General features: G+C 41.9%; 1 protein-coding gene across 3 annotated transcripts in view; it reads left to right on the plus strand.

The window, feature by feature from the left end:
• The first annotated feature begins 12687 nt into the window (after nt 1-12687).
• KBTBD2 (kelch repeat and BTB domain containing 2) overlaps nt 12688-26017 on the plus strand; it is a 28368-nt gene continuing 15038 nt past the window's right edge. Inside the window, exons 1-2 of one of the 3 annotated variants that reach the window (XM_058296797.2) lie at nt 12766-13013; nt 19289-19324. The gene's annotated coding sequence lies outside the window, so the exon portion shown is untranslated. Of the gene's footprint in view, nt 13014-13220; nt 13594-19288; nt 19325-26017 lie in introns of those variants that run through there. The other 2 variants (XM_004463297.5, XM_023590177.3) reach the window with 2 other exon arrangements.

A 26017-nucleotide genomic window follows, 5' to 3' on the forward strand; every position in this document is an offset into this window, starting at 1 on the left:
TCTTGACCGGTTTAATCAGTTCCTTAGCTTCTTTGTCTACTCTTGGAGATTAATTAGCTGTTGTTTTTGCATAAGTGTTATATCTTCTCTTTGTCACTTTGTTCTTCTTATTCTATTTTCTTGTTGCTGGTTACGTTCACTTTAAAGGAAAGTATTAGTGCTGGGGAAAGGTAATTGTGTAAGCAAGGAAAAAGTGTAAGGTAGTATTGGTGATATATGTTAATAAAGCAAGAATATGAGATCTGGGAGGATGGAGGTTAGATTCATGTAAAATTGTGTAGAGTTATAGCAGTAGGTAGAGTACCTATTATGAGGTAGCTGACTGAATATGGGAGGAATATGGTATGAGCTAAAAAGCTATTGTTTTCATGAGAGAGGGAAAGAGAAAAGAAAGGTAATAGTTTCAAGAGTGGATAACAGACAGAAAACAAAACAAGGGTATTAGGAATTAAGAGTTAGATACTTTGTGGATCAAAGAAAGGGAGATGGGAGGTGGAATATAGGAGAGACAGTAGATGATGGCGGATATCAAGATGTAGGCGAAAGGGGATAGTGTAGGTAGCCTAAATCAGTTCACTTAGAAATGAGGCAGTGGAGGATGAGAGAATCCAGCAAATGTGAGGTGTTCCCTGCAGCACCTATTGTATAATTGAGTTAAAATAAAATAAGTATAAAATGAGGGACAAGAGGGAGAGCAAAAACAGAAAAAGAAAAAATAAAAAATGAAAAAAAAAAAGAGAAAGAAGAGAAGAAAGGAAAAAAGAAAAAGGGGGGTGGGCAAAGGGTGGGGAACAGGTAGGAGTAAGAAAAAAACAGATATACGCGAACCACAATTGCAACACCAACTACAACAACAACAACAACAACAACAAAACCCTAAATAACTGAATAAAAAAAAAGACTTTGGGGGATACGCTGGGAGAAAAGACTAGGGGATAATGCAATATTAGCAATCAGGACATTAAAAAAAGTAAAAAATAAGATAAAATGAAAATAAGAACAAAACAAAATGAAACGGTAAAGAAAAAATGCAAACGTTGAAGGCTAGGGCATTCAAGGACCTCAGATGGACCTCAGGGCGTGATGGATTCAGGGGTGAAAAGTCTGAGATATTGAAGACTCAAGAGGTGTGAGTCTCTGGGGTGTGGGCCACCAGAGTTTAGGGGATTCAGACCTGGCAACCTCTAATCTGGTCAACAGGAAGCCTAGGAGCCCCGCAGTGTAACACAGCCCTCAGGGATCCCTGCAGCTGGGTGCCAGCCCTATGGGGGAAGTCAGATCTGCAAACTCTATATTATGTCTGAACCCTGCAATTCACTTTCTCACTAGGGTTTATTTTTGTGGATATTTCATCAATTCAGCTTTTGGACCACTCCCACCCTATGATCCCACAAAACAGCCACCTGGGGGTGCCTCTACACCACAGCCAATTTAATGATGCAGCTCCGGAGCCCAGCCCATGGGTTGGGCTCCAGTTGGAAACGCCGAAAACAGATTCCACAACCGGAATTCCCAAGCTTCGCAAAATATTCCCCAATCGGCTTCCAGACGTGTCCCCCTCCCTCGCTGCACCCTGTAACAACCTCCCAATTACGTCCCTTTATTGCCAACCATCTGATTGCATTGCAGATCGGCAGCTGGGCCTGTGGGGGCGGGGCTCCAGGCGGAAGTGCTATTATTTGTGTCCGCAATCAAAGATTCCCCCGCTTCACAACAAAACACCGTCTGTCTCCCCAAATCAATCCGCAAAGGCGTCCCGTCCCGTCAATCCCCCAACAGCCCGCCCAGGACTCGCGAATTCCCCAACACTGCAGAGCCACCAAATAGCGTGGCCGCAGTGCGGGTTCCGTGGCCCCACCCACCCCCAAGGAGCGAGCAACCTGTGTACAGGTCTCTCCTCCGGGCAACAGAACCCAAATTATATCTTATAGACCAATCCTCTCCGTTACCTTCCCACCAAATCAATGTCCAGACACTTCCTGCCCTGCAAAAATCCCAAAAAAGCCTGGTCCCAGAGAACCTCTGGCAGCGCCCAGCTGCCTCTTCCCAGGAGAGACGGCAAGGCAAGCTCACTCAGCCACCATCTTGCCGGAAGTAAAAAATATCGCCTCATGTATTTTGGGGTACCCTGGTTATGTGCATAGATATTTATGACCCGAGGGCTGAGAATTCAAAAATTTCTATATTGTGGGGGAGGTTACCAGTAGTAGCAGCTGCAGCTTTCAACTCAGTTTTACTGCCGCGATTCTTCTTCTTTTCCCTCTCTCTTCTGGGTGGTGTCTAGCCTTTCCCTGGCATCATAAACCCTCGGAACTTTTTTTCCAGGCCATTCCTGCCTACCCTCTAGCTATTTTTCTGTGAGAGGAGATAGTGCCATGTCTTTCTTAATCCTCTATCTTCCCAGAAGTCTTCTTTGAGTTTTGGTTCAGCTTATTCTAATTATTTAACATTGCCCAGCTTAATTGATCAAAATAGGGCCACATCCTCGCTAATGTCTGGCAATCCAGATCAAGGGGTCTGAGGCAAGAGATACCTACAAGCAGTTTTTCTCCCTTCAGTTTCCCTGCCAGCCAGCAGATGGTGCTCATCAGTGAATCTTTCCACAGAGGTGTCTCTCAAACTCCACTTGCCTATGATTCTGATCTGGGTAGAGCTGAGATTCAGAGTGGGCTCTGCTGGTCAAATTCACTGAAGAGAAACTATTTTCCCCCTCTGCCCCACCCTCCCTCTTCCAGGGGAGGAAGATGTCTGTTCCCTTCTCAGCTGGCTGCTGTGAACCACAGGTTTTGTCCAGTTTTTTTTGCCTTTAGGGTGGGGGGTGGGTGCCATTCCCAGCCAAGGCAGCTAGCAACTGAGGGTTATTGTTTCAGCTTCTTTGTTTCTCTGTACCTTGCCCTCTTGGGGGGGGGGGGGGGGGGAGGGCATGCAGCACTTTCCTGGTCTTCAGAGTCCCAAAGCAGATCTCTTGGGCAGCTTTTTGCCCTTTCTCCATTGTTTTTGTGAGAAAGTTCAGCCCTAACTACCTACTCCAATGCTATCTTCCTGAAATCTCTACTTGTCCATTTTTAAGTCCACCCCCACTGGACTAAGACCATCTTACGGTTCTCAAATTGCAGCTTATCAGGACTGTTTCACGTTCTCGATTTTCATTCATCCTTGGTCAGTTTTTATCTTCTGAAAAGTCCCTGCCTGGGACAGGGAGAGGGAAGAAGAGATGTGATGTGGGGGCATTTCTGGAACTTGAAGTTGTCCTAAATGATATTGCAGGGAAAGATACTGGACATTATATATCCTGCTATAATCCACTGAAAGTACTGGGGGAGAGTGTAAACTCCAATGTAAACTATAATCCATGCAGTACAGCAGTGCTCCAGAATATATTCATCAAATGCAATGAATGTGCCATAATGATGAAAGAAGTTGTTGATGTGGGAGGAGTGGGTGGGGTGGGGTGTGGAGTATATGGGAACCTCTCATATTTTTTAATGTAAGTATCTTAAAAAAACAAAAACAAACAACAACAACAAAAAGTCCCTACTTGGTAGAGACTGTGAACTACAATGTAAACCATAATCCATGCTGTGTAGCAGTGTTCCAAAATGTATTCATCAAATGCAATGAATGTGCCACACTGATGAAAGAGGTTGTTGATGTGGGAGGAGTGGGGTAGGGGTGGGGAGTGGGGATAATGGGAACCTCTTATATTTTTTAATGTAACATTTTATGTGATCTATGAATCTTTTTAAAAAAGACACATTCATAAAATAAAAATAAATTAAAATTCCCTGTCATTCCTCATCTTGAGTCAGTGTAGGTAGTGTGTGTGTTGCCAGGTATTTGTCCATTTCATCTAGATTATCCAACTTGTTGGCATATAGCTGTTCATAGTATCCTTTTATGGTCTTTTTTATTTCTGTGGGTTTGGTATTTTATTTTTGTTACTGTGGTCTTAACTCTTTGTTTCCTTTATTATTATATTATAATAGTAATTATTATTCATGTCAATGTTACAAATTACTGTTAACACAAGATAATAACTACAATAACAATAAATCTGCTTTAGTTGGTGAAGCTACTCCCACCTTACTTATGTTCATTTCTCAACCTTGAGGGATTTGGGATGATGACCACCAGCCTTCAATCTGAGAAAGAATGTAGATATGAGGCAGAAGAATGGAGTTGTTTTGCTTACAGTTGAAGATACTTCTTGCTTTTAGGATGCGGCTGGTCATCATCATCATTTTGTTAGTTGTTCAGAACATTCCCAAAGACCTGGAGAGTGGGAGTTGATCTTTGATTCCTTTTTATGATTTCAATCTCTTTACTGATATTCCCTTTTGTGTTCATTTATCATTTTTCTGGTTTCCTTTAGTTCTTTGTTTGCATTTTCCTGTAGGTCTTTGTACATATTTAGGGCCATTTTTATAAGTATTTTTTTAGATGTACATTTATTTTTAAAATATATTTTTATTACAGAAGTTAATTGTTTCCTATTTTTTAATATCTTTTGTAATTTTTGTTGCATCCTGGACTTTTGGTACTTTAACTTGTTATTCTTGGAATTAGGTACTTAGGTATCTGTTCTGTAAGCTTGTATCCAGGTAATGTTATTATAGAGATTTCCTTGAAAGCTAGGAGCTAGCAAAAAGGAAAGACAAAGAGACAGAGGGAGAGAAAGAGAGAGAATAAAAAGAAACACTCTCTCCAGTATTTGCAGATTGACCTATGCAGTGCTATCCTTCAGATCTTAGCTGTCTTAACAATGAGTTTAGAGAACAACCTGAGGTAAGAACATAGGGTCCTCTCCAATTTGAGCATGTGTCTTGTCCTGGGCATGCACATGTGGCCCTAAGGAATTCCCCAGATTAGATAGATCCAAATTTCCATTTTCTCTTAGGAAGCAGTGTTTCCTAAGGGTTCTTGGTCCTACATTCTGTGTCCCACACTGGCAATGCTTTGCCCCAGACAGTTGTGATTTGACTTTTGTCTACACCATTCTGTAGGAGAGCTCTGTGAGCTGCCTTATGTTCCAGGGCAAGTTTTGTGATGGTGAGCCTTTGACTAGTGTTTTCATTCAGTCAATCCTTCTGGTATGCCCAAGTTGACACAAACATATGTGTTCCCAATATGTGCAAAAGGGTTACTCTACTCCTTCTGAAACTGGGGCCAGGGACCCGGAGAGTCCAGCTCCATGGCAAGCCAGCAAGGGATGGGTAATGGGCCAAGAAAGGCACCATAGTTTTCCTACCATTTTTAAATTGCCTTTTTCTTGATTTGGTACTTGCTCTGTTACTGCAACCCTTTAACTGTTTTCCAGAGCTCTGAGAAAGATGGTTCTACCAGCTCTTCTTGTTGCTTAAAGCTTCTGTGGGAGGATGGAGCACTGGCATATCTTACTCCACCATCTTGATGATGCCCTCTTCCTTAGCCTGGGAAAGATATTTGATATTTCCTTTTGTTATTGTGAAATAACCTCATGACTGAACCTTTTTAGGTTTTTATTTCCTCGGTTTCTTACTTAGTTTATATAATTTCTCAATTTGTAATTATTTCTTCTGTCTCACTGAATAATACGTGTGTATACATTTACATGTACATATGTATGTGTGAGTGACTATGGCTACGCATCTTGCCAGAATACAATTTTTATGGCATCTGAATTTCTGCTAATTAGGAGGGAAAATGAGAAGGAAGTTTGTGGATATTTGTGATACCAGACAGATATTTATCATACTTCTAGAAATTTTATGAATGATCTAAAGATTGACAGTAAGTGGCAAGTTTTGCTATCAATAGGAGGGGAAGCAAGTTCATCAAACAACTTAGGTGACCATGTTTATGTTTATATTATTAAATTTATTTCAGCTGATGGTTGTAATCTTCTAATGTCTTTAGGGGAGAAAAAATGATTAACAAAATAAAGAATTGTTCTGTTTAAGGTCTGAACCAGAAACTTTAAATTTTTAAAAATCTATATCTTTTCTTCCAAATTATCAAGCCTCAGTACTTGATCATTAGTTATAATAATGTTACCTTTCCATTCAACAGTTGAAAAAATAGGCACGTAGCAGTTAGGAAACTTTCCCAAATTTTCCTATCTACTAAGCCGAACACCAAGATTTCAATGATAACACTCTAATTCTGTGCTCAAGGCCACCAAGCAATATCAGAGCTATAATTTAAATATAAATGTAAATATAGTCATTCAGTGACAGGAAGGCATAGGAACTCAATAAATATTTGCCAAATGAATGACTGAATTTATAGATTTTTGTTACAGATTATTGCCAACCACTAATAAATTTAACCAGACCTGAAATATCTTTTATTATCATTTGTGTATTAGTTACCTATTGCTGCACAACAAATTATCCCAAACTTTAGCTGCTTAAAACAACAAATTTTAATTATCTAACATTTTCTGAGGGTTAGGAATTCAGGAGTGGATTAGCTGGGTGGTTCTGGCTTAGGGTCTCTCACAACGTCTCAGTCAAGTTGACGGCTGGGGCTGTCCTGATGAACATCGCCCCATCTCTTTACTCTCTTAAACACAGATTCAAAGTTGTGTGTTTAATCATGGTTGGGGGTGGGGTAGTGGAGGGTGTTGATATCATAGGACAGTACAGCGAACAATTTAAAAATGAATCTTAGAAATCCTCTTCTTAAAAGTCCCTCTGTCGTCTCCACCACCTGGACATTTCACCCTCAAGTTCCAGTCTCCTACCACACTGCTGTCTACCCTCTTTCTATCTGTCCTGTTAATCTCTTTACTGGAACTCCAGAAATTCCTGTTCATTATTTACCCAAAGCATGTCTCAGTCTTTAGGACAATATCTCAACAACAAATATGCCCATTAAAATGTATTCCTAAAACAGATTTTCTTGGAAAAAAAAGTGGCCAGCTATAAAATTAGTCTGTTTCTCTCCACCATTGTCATAGTAAAAATTATGCTAGACAAAGAAAGTACTAAGGACTTACTTCCATGAAATTTAGAATTTGAATATTTCCTTTAAAGTGAGGAAGAATTAAGCTTAAGATAAAGAATACCTTGTCAAGTGATCTCATTTTAAGTTCACAATAGCCCTATGAAGTAGGTAATATTATTAATTTTCCGATTCTATAGATGAGGAAACTGAGGCGTGGGAGGTAGGTAACTTGCCTCAGGTCACAGATCCAGTGAGTGGCAAAGCCAGACCTCTGTCCCATGCTTTTAAAAAAATAACTATCCTGTAAGAAGCAAACATAAAGAACTTAAGAAATTCCAAAAATTAGTTCAAATGGAGAATAAAAAGTTTAAAAACCTTTGGCCAGTTTCCTAGATGATGCATCATTAGATGTTACTAAATAAACTGTATGTTGATGTAGTGGTCCCAGGTTTTAGAAAAGAATATACTATTGAGATCTGTTATTTATTAAATGTCTAGGTTGTGATAGGCACTTTGCATTGTTTCAAATCTGCATATAACCTTAAAGTACAGGATGCCCTTTTTTTTCCTTTAAAGATTTATTTATTTATTTAATTCCCCCCCTCCCCCGGTTGTCTGTTCTCTGTGTCTATTTGCTGCGTCTTGTTTCTTTGTCCACTTTTGTTGTCGTCAGCGGCACGTCAGCGGCCCGTCAGCGGCACAGGAAGTGTGGGCGGCGCCATTCCTGGGCAGGCTGCACTTTCTTTCACGCTGGGCGGCTCTCTTTACGGGGCGCACTCCTTGCGTGTGGGGCTCCCCTACGCGGGGGTGACACCCCTGCGTGGCAGGGCACTCCTTACGCGCATTAGCGCTGCACATGGGCCAGCTCCACATGGGTCAAGGAAGCCCGGGGTTTGAACCGTGGACCTCCCATGTGGTAGACGGACGCCCTAACCACTGGGCCAAGTCCGTTTCCCAGGATGGGTATTTTAAAAACGAGGAAACAGTCTCAGAATGTTCAGTAACCTGCCTGGATCATATAGCTACTGGATGGCAGACTGAGGATAGACCGCCGTGCAGTGCCCTTCCTGAAGTTCCCATTGGACTGCTGTTGATCTCTTGGGTTGATTATCTTCGTAGCAGGTCAGGTTGGTGGTGTTCTAACCTGTGACCTCACCCACTTCTTCTTTGCTGAAAGAACCCAGATTTTATCCAGATAAAGAAAAGTAATGTGCTCAGAGAAGGTGGGTCTCTTTCCCTCTTCCCACAATAATGACCTGGAAACCAGTCGCAGCAATCTCATTCCCCTGTCCAAGAAGACATAAGGAGAACTCTGCTGGAGATTCTGGAAAATATTTTTCCTCTCTGATAAACAGAAAGGAAGGAGAAGAAAACTAACCGCCCCTTTCCTTCCTGCTCCCACTATTAAAGCCATGTTGCTGAGATAACATGGTGGTTCCTAAGATTTGAGGTTCTGAAGAGAAGCAGTTGACTGGGAGGAAAGAAGGCAGTAGAGCAGAGTGGTTAAGGTGATAACTCAGAAGCCAGATAGCCTGGATTTGATTCCTGGTGTTGCTTCTTACAAGTAGTGTGATCTATGGTGCTTGTCCTGTCACTGCAGTCCTTTAACTGTCTTCTGGAGCATTGAGACAGATGTTTCTGCCTGTTCTTGCTGGTTGTTCAAAGTTTCTGTGGGGAACAGGGCCCCGAAGCATCTCAGTCTGCCTTCTTGTACTAGGTTGGTCCCCTCTATGAGTCTTTATCTTTGTATCCCAGGGTATTAAAATAAATATATGTTGAATTAACAATGTCTATTTTTTTAAAAAATGTTTATTTTGAAATAATTATGGGATCACAAGATGTTGCAAAAATAGTACAGAGAGCTCTTTGAGTATCCAGCACCTTGCTCCCCCCCAGTAGGTAATACCTTACAAACTATAATAAATTATCAAATAGGAAATTGACATTGGCACAGTGCAATTAACTAGACCACAGACCTTACTCAGATTTCATCATTTTTTGTATGCACTCACTTTTTTATGTGTTTGTGTGTAATTCTATTAAATTTATCACATATATAAATTTGTTTAGTCACCATATGAAAATACATAGCTATTCTTTCATGACAAAACTCCCTTGGTCTACCGCTTAATAAGGTGTCTATTTCAACTAGAATTTTTCTGTATTATTTATGGAAAACTGGAGAGGAGATAGTGTATATTAGCTCTGGAATGCACTGCCACCTTCAGAGATGGCTGTGCCCACTTCCTCCCTCAAATTCAAAATTTTAAAGTAGGTTAAAATATTAAAATCAAGAATTATGATTTATGCATTCAGAAACGACTAAGAAAAGAATATGGTCAATTTTAGGAAATTCGTAGTTGCACCTTAATTTTGCCAGGAATCATTTCTGTCCTCTTTCTTTTCTAGTATCGTGACACTGTTTAAAATGCAGTCTTACAAGGATATTGTTTCATGGCCATTGGCACTTCATTAAAAGAAAAGATGCCTTGTTAACCAAAAAGGAATGCTTGAAACAATGTCCTGTGCCTGGTTTTGGATCTGGATCACAATGGAGATGCTGTTCATTCCAAAAAAGTTTGTGTAATTGCTGGAAAATACTGATTTATGATCTCCTAAACTGGATACTGTAACTAGCTGTGATTGTTTAGGGCTTCTCCAGCTGAGAGGAAAGATCTGTAGGGGAACTAGGGTGATGGTTTAGGTGCTCCCTTAATCTAGTGTGAAGCACTCTATAGTTGTTCTTCGAAGGCAGCTGCAGAAGGAAAGCTGAACAAGAAGTCAGCCTCTTCTGTCTTCCTGAGCCCCATCTTGCTGATCATTCCAGTCCCCTCTGAGAATTTTTTTGTTTGTTTAAAAAGATTTATTTTTTTTAATCCCCTCTTCTCCCAGATGGTTTTCTCGTTTGTGTACTCATTGTTTGCTTGCCTTCTCCAGTAGGCTCCAGAAACTGAACCCAGTACCTCCCATATGGGAAGGGAGTGTCCAGTGGCCTAAGCCACAGCCGCTTCCCGTGGGCTGTGGGGTCTGATGGCTTGTGTCATCTGCTTGTTTAGGCATTTGCTCACTGTGGCAGGTGCAGCATCTGCCCGTCTTCTTTAGGAGGCACCAGAACCTGAACGTGGGACCTCCCACATGGTAGGCAGGCACACAACTGGTTAAGCCACATTTGCTTCCCTGAGACTTCATTTAAGGGGGTAGGAACCTTAAGCAAAAGGATGGCAAACAAGTACACATATTGGATAAGTATTCAACCTGTGCTTTTCCCAGTTTAAGACAATAATGATTCAAAGATAAGCATCTCTGAAACCCCAGAAATAATCCAGCTTTTCAGCCCTTAGTGTTTTAAGTGCTAAGAAGAATGTTTTAAGTTTTAACTAACATAGCAGACTGCTGATTGTCTGATCCAACACCCATTTCCAATGTGTTTATCTCTTGTAGCCTTCCACTAGAGTTTGGAAAAACTAAGTCCTCATAGCTACAGGTGGACAAATGAATACTCAGGACAATGCAAATATGTATGAAACTCTGCAGAGTTCAGGGGATGAAGTCCTGAGAAAATTTTTACTTTCCTGGAAAAATTAGCTTGGGTGGCTGGGGCCACCTCATTCTCCTTTTTCCTGCCTCAAAAAAAGGTGTGAAATCTAGAGCTGCTGCAGCTTTCTTGCAACAATCAGGGAAATTTGAAAAGGATCACAGAATGGTGGCTCTGCTGTTTTTGAGCTTTTGAACCACTAAGGGTGACTGCCTACCTGCCTACTTGTGTGACCAAGCAGACCCTTATTTATTCAAGTTCTTGGAGTGGAATCTTTTGTTACTTGCAGGCAAATGCATTCCTAACTGATACAACCATTAAAATGACATTTTTTGTTCCTTCACCCTCACAATTAGCTACTCCTTCTATAGTTATTGTTATTACTATCATATCACCCAAATTAGAATACTGCCTTCCTTGCCTTCTAACTTTCCTTCATCTCTTAGCAACCAGCTTTTATTTATTATCACTAGCTAGTTTTCAAATCCCTATCTGCTTAACCATCCTCACTGACACTAACGTAGTTCAAACTATCTCCCATCTGAAGACTACCATCCCTGCTTTATGATTCCGTCTTTCCAGCCTAATATTCACCATGGTTCCGAGTTATTTTTCGAAAATCTCATCAAGATAGTTTCTTGCTTAAAAACCTTAAATTGCTCTCTATTGCTTACAGAATGAAAGACAAACTTGTTACCATAGTATCTTTGTTGTTTCTGCCTTCTTGTTTAGACTGAGCTCTGCATCTCCTGTATCCAGTCTGGCACGTTTTAATCGCTCAAGTGTTTGTTAAATGATTGAATCTTTGTATGGCTTCTTTGTCTGATATCAAACCACTTAAATATTTAATCAGACGAGGCACAGTGATAGCACACTGGGCACTCAAGAAAGATTTGTGGAATTAATTTCTAAATTCCACCGTAAAACAAATCCTTTATCAGTAGTCCTGAACACACGAATCTTGGTATCTAGCCCAGAGTGGCATCCTTCCTCCAGGAAGGTTCCATTCAGAGAATTATACTCTTTTAGTTTACAATTAGTCACCTATATTCTCCAGGCGCAAGGAAGGTTGGTGGAGCGTGTGTGGGCATTTCTGACATTTTTTGATCCATGAATAACGCCTCTCAAACAAGAGAGCAAACATACAGCCTTCTGCCTGCGAGCCAGCTGTGCCAAGCTAACTAGTGTGGGCCACGGCCATAAGTCGCTACAAACACTTTACTTTGTGGAGCACAACTGAGGGGACTCGTGTGGAACTCGCCGGCGGCGGCTCGGATCCGCCGCACTGCAGCACAGAATCCGCCAAGGTTCACGGGCAGAGGCTCCCTCCCCAGAACCACCGCGCCCTCTCGGTCGTCTCCGAGCTTTTCCTTGGCCTTGGGGAACCGGACGTGCCTTAGAAGGCGGCGGCAGGGTTTTGGAGAAAAGGGGCTGAGGAGACAAAGCCCACTCGGCGATCCGCCCAGCGCCCCCAACCTTCTCCTTTCCCGGGCTCCTGTCGCCTAGTCCTCCCCGTCCCCGCTCCCCGACTTCTGCCAACAAATATCTGCTTGTGAGGAAAGTGTTAGGTATCTGAAGGAAAAACCAGACTACTAATAGAATTTGGTGTTTTGCTGCCTGGATTTCCTAGCCCGGAATTCCTCGGGCCGCTCCTTCCGCCCAGCTCAGCTCGGTGGCCCGGCCGCCCGCGCCCGCCCGCGCCCGCCCGCGCCCGCCCGCGCCCGCCCGCGCCCGCCCGCGCCCGCCCGCGCCCGCCCGCGCCCGCCCGCGCCCGCCCGCGCCCGCCCGCGCCCCCTCCACGCCGCCAGCCGCCGCCAGCCGCCGCCAGCCGCGCGCGCGCCCTCCGGGGGCTCTTCGGTGACCTTCCCTGGGAACCCCCTTCGCTAACGCTTCCCCGTCACCTCGCGCCGCCCCCGCCCTTCCTCCTTCCTTTTTCGCGCCTGCGCGGACTCAATTGTTTTGGTTTTTCAGGTGGGATCCAGCAAGGGAAAAGGGCGGGGGGAGCTTGAATGAGGGCGGGGAGGAGGGGCGTCTGGAGAGCCAGGGAAACTGCAAAACTGTACGTGGTGCAGACAGGCGCGCACGAACGGAAGACTGCGAAGCCCGCCGAGAGACCGGCGTGCCCGCGGCACGGCCAACGGTCCGCTGCTTGCGCGTTCCCGGGCCCGCCAAGGGGGCGAGAGCGCGCCAGGGGCGGGACGGGGGTGACGGGACAGGCGTCTCGCGGCTCCAGGGCTGACGGGGCGGCGCAGGCGTGCCGCGCGCCTCCCGGGGGGAGGAGCCTGGCGGTGGTCGGGCCCTGAGGAGAGTGCGGCGGCGCCCGCAGAGGACGCTGCTTTCCGCGCCGGACGGACCGACCGAGGGAGGGCGCGAGGGAAAACCGGAAGGAAGAGGAGTCGGCGGCGTCAGCGTTCCTCGGCGGGAGGCGGAAGGGAGACCCTGGCCCTGGCCGCGGCGGAGGGCCACGCCCCCGCCGCCGCGCCCAAGGATCCCAGTGTCTGTGGGGTCGCCGGCCGGACCGGGTCCCATCCTCCGGGACCGCGGGACTCGGGTGAGCAGGGGCCACCAGCGTCGAGCGGGCAGGAAGGAGCGGGTGGGGGTGTGGGGGGCGCGCGGCGACCTGTGGAGGGATTGGGGGAAGACGGCTGTGGCGGGAGGGGGCTCGGCCCTTTGTGGCTCGGCGGCGGGGGGCGGCGGCGGCGGCATCTTTCAAACTCGAGACGCTTCCGCCGCCGGCGGGGGAGGGGCGCGGGCTGCCAGCGCCGCCCTCCGCAGCCCGCGGCGGCCCCACTGCGGCCGGCTTCGGGCCGGTGCGCGGGGCCGGAGCGGCGCGGCGCCCCGTGCGCGGGCGTTTCTGGCCCCTGCCCTCGGGATTCCTTCGCGACCGGGGGTCTGGGGGCCGCCCTCGCCCGCGTTGTCGCCCGCCCTTGCGAAAATAGAGCTGATTACCTAACGACCTGCTCGCGAGGTGGTGGACCAGAGAAGGGCAAGCCTTTCTATTTTTTTTTTTTTTTTCCTTTTCTGGTGCATCTGTAGTAACCAAGAGGTTCCTAGAATAACAGAGGCTCCATTATGGTCTACTAAGGATTTAAAAAAGAAAGCAGGAGCTGCCCTTTGAAACGGAAAATTGTGTATGTATTTACTTTAGACAGTGAAATCGTTAACTTTTTGGAACTCGACCGCCTCCTCCTATGAATTGAGAAACCGTGGAGTAGGAGAATATCCCTTGGTTTGATGAGGGGCACTTATTTTGAGTTAACAACTTTTTTTTTTGGTTTAGTGATCTTAAGATCTCTTTTTATAGCTACCACAACCAAAGGGAGAGGATTGCCCATTCCAAGGACTACAGATCTATCTCTGTGGAATTCAATCTCTAAAGACTTGTCCGCTACCAGGATGGTTTCTTTAAGTGAAAGTTTTTTTTAAAAAAAGAATCCAAATTGTAAAATTAACTTTAAAAAGATGTGTTTGTGTGAATTACCTCTTTCTGTATCAGTTAGCCTTATACAGGCGTAGGGGACAGGACTGGTCACGTGTTGTTTATACATGAATCTGTACGTCTGGCCCACTGAGCATTCAGGCATTCAAAAACAAACCCTATCTGCAGTGTGGTCTGACCAAAACAATCGCATTTTCTAGCATCGAGGCAACTGATTGGGGGTCGGAGGGGAGGGCAAGTGATTTCCTCCCTCTTGAGTTGTGAATTTTTGTGTAAACTTGCCTAGATGGACTTTAAATTTCTTGCAATTGTGTGTAACTTATTTTAGTTAACCTTTGTAAGGACTTCCCTCCCCCCTTTTTTTCCCCCGAAGAACTTTTTGCCTTACCTAAAGTAAATTGAGAAGTCAAAAGTTGTTTTCTAATCATCATGGTGTAGAATTCTGCATTTCTTTTCATCATGCTGCTAATATTGTACTTCTTCACTTTGATCTTTTGTTGGTCCAGTGTTTATTGAAGCCTTTTGAGATTTGGCTCTGAAATCCTCAAGAGGTTGTTGTTTGTTGGTAATGCTGGAAGATTGTGGTATTTTTTGTTACAGTCCACACGTTTACACGCAGAGCTATTTTTCCCTACACACGGTTTTGTAGAAAGAGTTGGTAAGCGCTATGACTCTAATCCCCTTTTTGCTCCTATAGGAAGCATTACCACAAAATTTAGCTGCACAAGGGCTTGTAAGGAGATGGGAGGGAATAGAGGTGTCATCTACTTAATGTAAGTCCACACCTCTTACAGTTTTCTTTTCCTGGCTGGTGGAAATAATAATTTCATGAATTCACATATCAAATTTAAATGTTTATAGTGGATGGTAAGTTCATAGGAACTTTTTTTTAAGATTTATTTTATCCATCCCCCCTCCTGTGTTGTTTCTGCCCTCGCTGTCTGCTCCTCTTTAGGAGGTACCCATACATACAGGAGCGAGGTGCTCAATTGACCAAGCCACCTCCACTCCCCTAAATGCAACTTAGTAGCCAAAAGATAACCTTGGTTTTCCCAAAGACTTTTCAAATTAATTTAGATACTTTCATTTTCCTCCTTGCTCACATTCCTAGGTAAGTAGGGAGAGGGAGGAGGAGGATTGGTCCTGCTGCCACAAAATATATGAATGAAAACTTTAGAGGTCTTTATTACACCTCAGACTTAGCATTTTGTTTTGTGGTGTTTGAATAGAAACTTTTTTTTTTCCCTACATGTTAATATTGAAACTTTTTTGATATGAAGATTACTCTGGGTCCCCTTGGCAGGAATTTTTAGTACATAATTCTTGTGGGCAAAAGGGCTTATTGTAGGAAATCTGAAAATAATTAGTAAGAGATTCTTTTTTTTCCCCTTTCTTTCCCTACCCCGTTCTCATACCTTTGACCAGTGGTGGCAGTATAACTTCTAAGGGTAGGCAGGGGATTCTAAGATGTAGCTGTCAGTTTACCCTAAATTTTTTTTTTTTTTGAAGACTCTAAGAAACTACTGTAGTGATAAATATTCCTAAGTGGCTATGCCCTTGATAATCTCAAGAATATGCTTGAATATCTTGGAAAATGTTCTATTACTATTGTGATTAAACACATCATTGACTTGGTAAGAAATGAAGTTCCAGGGAAATAAAGTTAGGGTCAATTTGGCATTACCCTACCCTTTCTCCAGTTTTTAAAATAAATGTGCAGAGCTGAGAGGTAAAAAGGAAAATGATACCCAAATTAAAAGGACATAATACACTGGTAGAATTTCCTTTATGGTCTTGTTTAATTTTTTAAAAGTGAGATAACTTATTAATCATGATGTTGTTCAGAATTTTATACTTGTGACCTGAATTTACTTTGGATACTGAGCATGATTGATCTGATGGAGCCACATAGAATTTTCAGTACAATTTGGAATAGGTAACACAGGGAATAGAATAGACCTAAGCTCTGAATTTGATTGGAGTAGGGGCCACTATACTGAAATTTATCAAACTTGATATCTTCAGAAGGCAAGATATGTTTGCATTTTTTAAATTGATGTTTGTCACAAGAATAATTCTGCTTAAAGTAGCAGTTGACAGTCTAAAGACCAAATACTGTCTTTTCTAAACATCTCAATTGTCAGGTTTGTGTCAATAACTTGAAAGCAAACTTTTTCTGGCCTCGATTTTTTTTTTCCCCCCTAGGGAAAGACTTGCCTCATCATTGGAAATGAAAGACCTCTTTTTTTTTTTAAATAACTGGTGCCTTCCTGGCTGTCATTTCATTTTTCTGTGCTAATATGAGCCTTCTCAAGACTAGTTTTTGTTTTTTTTCCCCCAAGATTTATTTTATTTATTCCTTCCCTGCCCTCCTCGTTGTTTGCACTCATTGTCTGTTCTCTCTGTCCATTTGCTGAGTGCTCTCTGTGTCTGCTTGTTTTTGGTTTAGGAGGCACTGGGAACCAAATCTGGGATGTCCCGTGTGGGAAAGAGGCGCTCAATCTCTTGAGCCACCTCAGCTCCCTGCTTTGTTGTGTCTCTCATTGTCTTTCCTCTTTGTGTCTCCTTGTTGTGTCATCTTGTCGCATCAGTGCGCCATGCCTACCCATCACACCACCTTGCTGTCTTGCTTGTCTTCTCCAGGAGACACCAGGAATCGAACCCAGGATCTTCCATGTGGTAGGCAGGAGCACAGTCGCTTTGAGCCACATCTGCTTCCCTCAAGATTAGTGATTGTTACGTGATTTGTACCACCAAAGTATTTTCTAAGAAACTTGGAATGAGTTTCTCTTTCTAAAATGGAATTCACCCAGCGTGAAAAGAGAACTGTATTTGTAGTGCTGAGACCATGTAATTGGTATCCCTAGACCTGGTATAGGTATGAGGGTTCAGAAATAGGGGAAAGTGCTCCAAAGCTTGACCAGTGAGTACATTAATAAAAATAATTGTAAATATAATGTAGTGTTATGTGTTAGGCACTGTTCTAAGCCATTTTTGAAACTCATTTCATTTTTATTGAGAAGAGTTTCTGCTTTTGTCCTTATTTTACAAATGAGGAAATTGAGGCACAGAGTCACACAACTAGTACAACTAGGCTTCAGACACTACCAGTTTAGCTCCACAGTCCCTGGTAATAATTTTTTGGCAATACTTGACTTCCTGAATGTCTTGAATCCTTTTCCACAAAAGTTTTCAGTCTTCTGTTTTGACATTTTTGTCATTGGAAGATGGAGCACGTCTTAAGTTGGAAAAACACAACTTGAAAGTGCTTCATAAAGATGAATGACCTGTAACCCACTGCCCTGGACCTATCACTGTTTCCTCACCATGATATAATTTCTTTACAGACTTTTTGAAATTTTTTCCTCTTCGTTTTTCCTTTCCTTCATTTTTCATACACAGCTCAGTTAGTTGCTTATCAGTCTCATTTTCACATTCGAAAGTTATTAATCCTTTATTCTTTTCATGGCCCTACAAATCTTGCCTGGTTGGCATTGAAAATTTTTGCTTTGCTTCTCTTTGTGCTTTTATAGCTACTCAGCGTAGGGGTACTATGAATGACACACTTGTGAGAATGAAAACCAAGTGTTGAAGGTGAAATTAGACACTCCTGTCTACCTCTTGCCCCCAAACAAACAAACACTGCTATCAACTTCTGAAACCTTTAAAAGTGTTTGGAATTATTTTTTTAAGTTTTCAACAAGAATTTCCACCTATTTCATACCTTTCTCTAATCTTGTCTCCTATTCTTTTAATATCAATATTCACAATCTATAAAACAAACAATTCATTGTTATTTCTTTTTTTTTTTAGAGATTTATTATTTTTTAAAATTTCTTTCCCCTTCCCACAGTTGTCTGCTCTCTGTGTCCATTCGCTGTGTGTTCTTCTGTGACCACTTCTTATCAGCGGCACCAGGAAGCGTGTTTCTTTTTGTTGCATCATCTTGTTGTGTCAGCTCTCCGTGTGTGTGGCGCCTTTCTTGGGCAGGCTGCACTTTCTTTCGCGCTGGGCGGCTTTCCTTACAGGACGCACTCCTTGCACGTGGGGCTCCCCTACGCGGGGGATACCTCTGCGTGGCAGGGTACTCCTTGCGCACATCAGCATCAGCACTGTGCGTGGGCCAGCTCTACACAAGTCAAGGAGGCCCGGGGTTTGAACCGTGGACCTCCCATGTGGTAGGCGGACACTCTATCCATTGGGTCAAGTCTGCTTCCCTGTTATTTCTTTAATTCTGAGTATTACAATACTGTTTGCTTTGTATAAATTTTCTTTGCAGATATACTTTCAGGCACATTTTGGCTTTTCTTTTTTTTTTTCAATTTTGGCTTTTGCTGCTTGAAGACATAAATACTTTTTATACTGTTTTATAAGAAAGTGAAGTGAGCATTTCAGACAGCCAACTTAAATCTTTAGAATACAAATCATTTTGAAAGTTGGACTTTGTACATTTCTAATTTTATGGTGAAATTTAAAAAATATTTTTCCCTCTATGAAGATTTACTTTATAGTCACATTGATTATTTAAGGGAGGAAATCTGTTGAAATAATTTTCTATACTAGATGTTTCATAATTTTAGGTAGACTTATATACGTTCCTGTGGATTAATAACTGCTTTAATCTTAATCATTTAATAACAGTGTTTGCTTTGAAACAGTTTTGTGTGTGAAATTAACTTAGTAGGACTTTGGAGCCTTGGGTATTCTAGAGAAAAATGTATTAGAAACAAAATTTTAAAATACATATTTATTGACACCTCCCCCCCCCCCCCATTGTTTGCACTTGCTGTCTGCTCTGTTCGTTGTGTGCTCATCTTTTTTGGAGGCACCAGGAAGTGAACCTGGGACCTCCCATGTGGGAGGGAGGACCCCAAAGGCTTGAGCCACCTCCACTCCTGCTTGTTGTGTCTCTCATTGTGTTTCCTTGTGTCTCTTTGTCGCGTCAGCTCACTGCGCCAGCCCATTGTGTCAGCTCGCTGTCTTGCTTGTCTTTAGGAGGCACTGGAAACTGAATCTGGGATTCGCATGTGATAGGCAGGCGCCCAACTTCTTGATCCACATCCGCTTCCTTAACCTTATTCTTTTATATGTAGAATTCTAACCTTATTCTTTGCTATTACTCCTTTGCTGTGCTGTGAAGCAAACCAGAGAGATTGAATTGAGCTCAGAGTTTAGAAAACAGGTCTAATGATTTAAAATATCCATAATTTTTACATGAAAACTTAATTGAATTTTCTTAAATTCTGTTTTAAAGATTTTTTTGGTTTTTGCGTCAGTATACTATTTGATAGTAAGACTTTATTTATTTCTTCCCCCACCTTGTTTGCGCTCTCTGTTTCTGTTCGTTGTGTGCTCTCTGTGTCTACTCATCTTCTTTTGTTTTTTAGGAATCATCAGGAACTGAACCTGGGACCTCCCATGTGGTAGGTGGGCACCCAACTGCCTCAACCACATGTACTTCCCTTTATTAGATTCTGAATTTCATTATGTTTGTGTGATACCCCCCATTTAATTCTTACATTAGCAGCCATTTTTCACTGTGGAATATGTTCTAATGGCCAGTTTCAAAACATTGGACTATACTGTTAATCACGGAGCACCTGATAATAGGAATTGTGGTGTGTAACAGTGATTTTCCAATCTCTGGCCCTTGATCCACCTAACGAATTCATGTGTCCATTAAATGCCTTTATGTAAGCATTGTTTTGTACGCATCTTCTGTTTTTCAAATATATGTAGATATTGTTTTAGAAATAGTAATTATGTGTTTTTGAATCTGTAACAGCTTTTTTTGATAATGGATTTTTTTCAGTAGATGATCTTGGAGTGAGAAGCAGTATCTTTTTTTTTTTTTTTTTAACTTTAATAAAGAGTACTCAAATGTGGACATCTAAATACATGCTACCCAATCTTTAGATAAAAGTAAAAATGTTTGCAAAGTCTACTGTGCCATCAGGAGTTGGGGAAAGCAGTTGTATGATTAGGGAAGAAATGTAAAAATATTTTCGGTGAAAAGATAAGGGGGATATAAACAGGTTAGAGTGACCAAAATTACATTTAATTCAACTATCAGGAATCTTAGGTTCTTTTTCATTGCTATTATGATCTGAAGGGGAAACAGTTTTTTAGCAAAAGCAACTTGAGGTATATGTTTCAATCACTGACTCAATATTTGGTGGTCAGGAAGCAGTCTAAAGCAGGTAAGGATTCTGTAGCCTGTGGCCTGGATTTGTAAGTAAAGTTTTATTAGAGCTCAATCATTTGAATTCATTTACATATCCCCTATGGCTACTTTCAGGCTACAATGAAGAGTTGAGTGGTTGGAATATTGACCTTATGGGTTCCAAAGCCTAAAAAATTTGCTGTCAGGCTCTTTACAAAAAAAAATTTGCTGATCCCTGATTTAGGGTGGTCATGGGGAACATGAAGAGTTGTTTCTGTGATGAGAAGAAAGAGTAGTACTTTAAAAAATTAATTAAAAAAAAATTGGGTAATCATTGCATATGTTAATAAAATTCAGAAGGCTTAAATTGGTCTTCAGTAAGTGTTTTCTTCTTTCCCAGGGTCAGTGTTAGCAATGAGGCCCGCTACCTTTTAATCAATATTTATATGGCAAACAGTAGAATTTCTTGCACTCATGTCTCTTTCAGAACTTTGGAAATGAAAAATCTGTGGCTGAATTTCAAGAAAATTGTTTTTTAATAATCAATTTCTTCTATTTTCCTGACCTCTTTTGGCTTTTGAGCTTGCTGTAATAATTGGTGTAACCATTAGGGTGTTTTAAATGATAGCCATGATTTTGGTTGGAATCTTCAGTAAATGCAATGGTGTTTTGGGGGGCCTACAGCTGGGGTTGGGACTTCCAGTTTATTAATGCATTTCTTTCTTTTTTTTCCTTCAACTTTTTTATTTCAAAATACTTTCAAACTTATAGGATGATTACAAAAACAATACAAGCCCCATACAGAGAATTCCAGTATATCCCTACTCCCTCAGATACTTACATCTACCAATTTTAATGTTTTGCCACATTTGCCTTCCTGTCCTTCCTTCCTCCTTCCCTCCCTCCCTTCCTTTCTCTCTCTTTCTCCCTCTCTGTTTTTTCCCCTTTCCCTTCCTCTTCCCCCTTTCCCTTTCCCTTCCTTCTTACCCTTTCCCCTTCCTCTTCCTACCTACCCATTTTCTGAACACTTGAGTATAAGTGGTTTAGCTTCCTCACTGCTGAGGCACATACCATGCAGTGGGTTGACTTAAACAATGAGAATTTATTGGCTTATGGTTTTGAGGCTAGGAGAAGTCCAAATCAAGTCATTGTCGAGGTGATGCTTCATGAAGACTGGAATTCTAGGGCTGACTGCTTTTTATCCTTTGGCTCCCCTGTCATATAGCACAAATGCAAACAGTAGCCTCTCCTGACCTCTCCCTCCTCCTCTGGGTTCTATTAACTTTCAGCTTCTTGCTTTCCTAGGCTTTCTCTCTCACTATGACCTTCCCTGTAACGCCTTCAGTAATAGGATTAAGACCCATCCTGGGCCACACTTTATCTGAAGTAGCCTCATCAAAAAGTCCTATTTATAAGTTTATACCCACAGGAATGGATGAAGTTTAAGGACATGTTTTTCTGGGGTACATACAGCTTCAAATCACCACAGTTGAAAAAATCACGCTCCTTGAATATTTAATACTGTCATGTGCCCTTCCTAAGAACAAGAATATTCACTTACGTAACCACCCTAAGTACAATTACTCAGTTTAAGAAATTTAACTTTTATCTAAAGCTTACAGTCTATATTCATTTTTTCATGTGTCCCAATAATGTTATTTTTTTCCTCAATAATGTCCTTTTATATAAAAAAACAACAAAAATAATGTCCTTTTAAGCCTTTTCTCCTCTTTGTTAGATCCTGTCCAAGATCACATACTGAATTTGTAATTTTCTCTTTAGTTGCTCTTTTTTTTAAAATTGTGAAAACATGTATACAACTTGAATTTTTCCATCTCAACCACTCCCAAGCATATCATTCAGTAGGATTAATCACATTCACAATAGTACAATATCCTCAACTCCTTCCATTAGTAATACTTTTTCGTCTCCCCAACAAAACTCCTTACCCAATTGTGTACTAATTCCCCATTCCCCTTGCCCTGCCCCCTGGCAACCTGTACTTTAATTTCTGTCTCTATGAGCTTGCATATTTTCTGCTAATTTCTTTGTAGTTACATTGTTTTGTAGTTCTTTGTAGTTACAGCTTAAATTTAGTTCCCTAAATCTGTAACAATCTTGTTTGCTTTGATACCAACCTAACTTCAACTGTGATATCCTATACTCCATTGTCTTCCACCTTTATGTAGTATTTGTCACAAATTACGAGTTTATAACATTGAGTCCAAAACCACTGATTTATCATCACGTTTTTATCTATTTGCCTTTTAGATCCTATTGAAAGTAAAAGTGGAAGTACAAACAAAATAAATTAGGTAGTGCTGACATATTTGCCCATGCTATTATCCTTTCCAGAGATCTTTCCTTTCTTCAAATGGCTTCAGTCTATTGTCTGTTGTTTTTTTCTTTCAACCTACAGAACTCTCTTTAGCACCTCTTGTAGGAAAGATCTAGTGGGGATGAATTTGCTCAGTTTTTGTTTATCTGGGAATGTTGTAATCAGTCCGTTATTTTATTTTTTAAAAGGTGTTTTATATGCACTGTTAGCCATATTCATATTGCACATGAGGTTTCACTATCCTTTACAGTCACTTTGTTACTTTTTTTAAAGATTTTTGTTTTTTTTTAAGATTTTATTTTTTATTTCTCTCTCCTTCCCTACACACACACGCGCACACACACACACACACACCCCACTGTCTGCTCTGTGTCCATTCGCTGTGTGTTGTTCTCTGTCTGCTTGCATTCTTGTCATTGGCAAGAATCTGTGCCTCTTTTTTGTTGCATCGTCTTGCTGTGTCAGCTCTCTGTGGTGCGGTGACACTCCTGGGCAGGCTGCACTTTTTTTGTGTGAGAAGGCTCTCCTTGCGGGGCTGTACTCCTTGCACATGGGGCTTCCCCACACAGGGGACACCCCTGCGTGGCACAGCACTCCTTGGGCACATCAGCACTACATGTAGGCCAGCTCTCCACACAGGTCAGGAGGCCCTGGGTTTGAACTGTGGACCTCCTGTGTGGTAGGCGGATGCTCTATCAGTTGAGCCAAATCTGCTTCCCAAAGATTTTTATTTTTTATTTATTTCTGTCCTTTCCCCCCGTAGTCTGCTCTCTGTGTCCATTTGCTGTGTGTTTTTCTGCGTCTGCTTGCATTATCTGGCAGCACTGGGAAACTTCGTCTCTTTTTTTGTTGTGTCATCTTGCTGTGTCAGCTCTCTGTGCGGCACCACTCGTGGGCGGGCTGTGCTTTTTCATGCAGGGCAGCTCTCTTTGTGGGGTGCACTTCTTGCTCATGGGGTACCCCTATGCAGGGGCGCCCCTGTGTGGCACAGCACTCCTTGCACACAGCAGCACTGTGTGTGGGCCAGCTTACCACATGGGTCAGGAGGCCCTGGGGATAAAACCCTGGACCCTCCATATGATAAATGGACACTCTATCAGTTGAGCCACATCAGCTTCCCAGTCCCTTATTTTTATTTTTTTTAAGATTTAAAAAAAAATTTTATTTCTCTCCTCTTCCCCCCCTGCCCCGTTGTCTGCTTTCTGAGTCCTTTCGCTCTGTGTTCTTCCGTGACCACTTCTATCCTTATCAGCGGCACCGTGAATCTGTGTTTCATTTTGTTGTGTCATCTTGTTGTATCAGCTCTCCGTGTGCATGGTGCCATTGTAACCTTTTATTGAAACCTGGACATTTTGATATTTTAATGTGCTGTCACTCTGGACTTGAGACTCTGGGGTGTCTTGGTGTTACAGTAGAACTTTTCTTGATTGCCAGGATCTAACTTGGGTGTGGGTGTGGGTGTGACATTTTTACCACCCTTTGCAAATTGATCCAGTGCAAGGGCTCTCCATCCAGTTCTGGGCTTTTCCATACAATGAATTTAGAGAATAGCTCCAGCCACAGTTTAAGGGCCTCCCTGATCTTTCTGCACATATGTCTTGTCTTGGGCATGAGTGTGTGGCCCTAGAAATTTCATATACAAATGTCTTCTTTCCCCTGGGAAACAGTTTCCTCATTGTCCCTGGTACTGCACTTTATGTCCCAGAGCCAGCAATCCTTTCACCCATTGATGAGCCAAGGTTTGACTGCTCTTCCCCAGCATTCTGAAGGAAAGCTCTGTTGAGCTTTTACATATCGGGCAGGTTCAGGAGGGTGAACCTGTGAGGAGACGGGTGTCTGCTTTAGCCCCTCAGGCTACCACCAGACATATTGGGCCAGAAAAATATGCTTTCACCAGTATGTGCACAAGAGTTACTCTGCTCCCTCTGGATCCAGGACCAGGGAACCATGCTGGCAGCCTGGGCTGTCTCTGTGCTGAGCTGGTGAGGGGCTGGGGGAGGGGCCACCCCGAGAACCACAATACCTATGGACTTTTTTTTTTAACGTGGTGCTGGGGATTGAATCCAGGACCTCGTACATGGAAGCTCACTTAACCACTGAGCTATACCTGCTCTTCTCCTATGACTTTTAAATTGTCTTTTTCTTGATTCAGCACTCTCCCTGTTTTTGCAAGCCTTTAACTGTTTTCTGGAGCTTTGAGAAAGATGTTTCTGCCAATTCTTGCTGGTTGTGTAAAGCCTCTGGGAGGGAAGGAGTGGAGCTCTGAAGCTTCTCTGTCATCTTGATGGAGGTGGGAACAGAATGTCCAGTGCATGTATTTCTGTAAGATAAATTTCTAGAAGTAGAATTGATGGATTAAAAGATATTAAACATTACAGTGCCAAATATGTATTCTATGATACCTCATTTGTAATTCTGAAATTCACAAAGCTCTAAAAATCAGGTTTTTTAGGAAATTCATTTGCTTGCAAAACCTGACCTGAGGCCATATTGAGGCTAATGGTCTATTTTCGCTCTATTCATATTTCCCTCAGCAAAGATATTAAGGGGTTTAGTTATGGAGTGCTGCCCCAGATTCCTTGACTGTTTTGTAGTATGCCGTATGTGTACCACATTACCTCTATAAAATCTGAGAAATTCTAAATTCCAGAACATATCTTGCCCCAAAAGTTTGAATAAGGGATTGTGGGCATGCATAAACTTACAGACCTATTAAGAATGCTCGTTTCCCACACACTCATTAACACTGGTCCATGCTGCATTATTAATATGTAAACAGAGCCAGTGATTTTACTACCCTTAGGTATTATTAGCCTTAAGAGATTGTGTTAATAGAACTAAGATTTAGTATAACTTTCCGATCTGGAAGAGCATACTCATTACCTTAAATGACCTCAAAGCCTCACTGCCTTCGCACCTGTTTTAGTTACTTCTCTGGTTAACTTGACTGGAAACTTGAAGTCTAGATCAAGTTAGCAATTTATGTAATAGTATAGTTTGGCAGGAAGTACAGTGATCTCCTTGACAATTATGGGTGATATTTTGTGAGGAAAATGTTTATTCCATGATGGTCATATTCTTCATAGGTTTCATGTCAAAAGCACTAGATTTTTTTATTGTGAAATTAAGAATTGCCTAATTAGAAATGAATTGGTAATTTACACAGCTAACATTAGTACCATTCCGTTTGGGTTTTCCCTTCTCTTTTCTTAATTTATAATTCTTTTCCCATATTTTTTTTTTTTGTGCCTTGTTTTAAATCCTGATTTCCAAATAACATTTTAAACTTAAACTTTAATTTGGACTTTCTTTTTCAAAAATTTGGAATCTCTTCCTATTTTGAAATGCCATGTTTATTTTATATCAATTTCATATATATACTTGGGTTTATTGTAATTTTGTAATGTATTCTAATATTTGATAGTAATGAGGAAAATGCCCCCATTCCTCCATATGTTTTGACAACTTTTGTGCATTCATCCAAATGAGCCCTGCAAATGGGATTTAGATTGCATTTGTATTAAAATTCTACATTGATTTGGTGAACATTCAGGTTCGTATAATATGGAGTCTTCTCATGTAGGATCATGTTTTCCCTTTTAATTAATGGTTTTG

Source organism: Dasypus novemcinctus, chromosome 5 (assembly GCF_030445035.2).
Source record: "Dasypus novemcinctus isolate mDasNov1 chromosome 5, mDasNov1.1.hap2, whole genome shotgun sequence".
NCBI classification, from domain to species: Eukaryota; Metazoa; Chordata; class Mammalia; order Cingulata; family Dasypodidae; genus Dasypus; species Dasypus novemcinctus.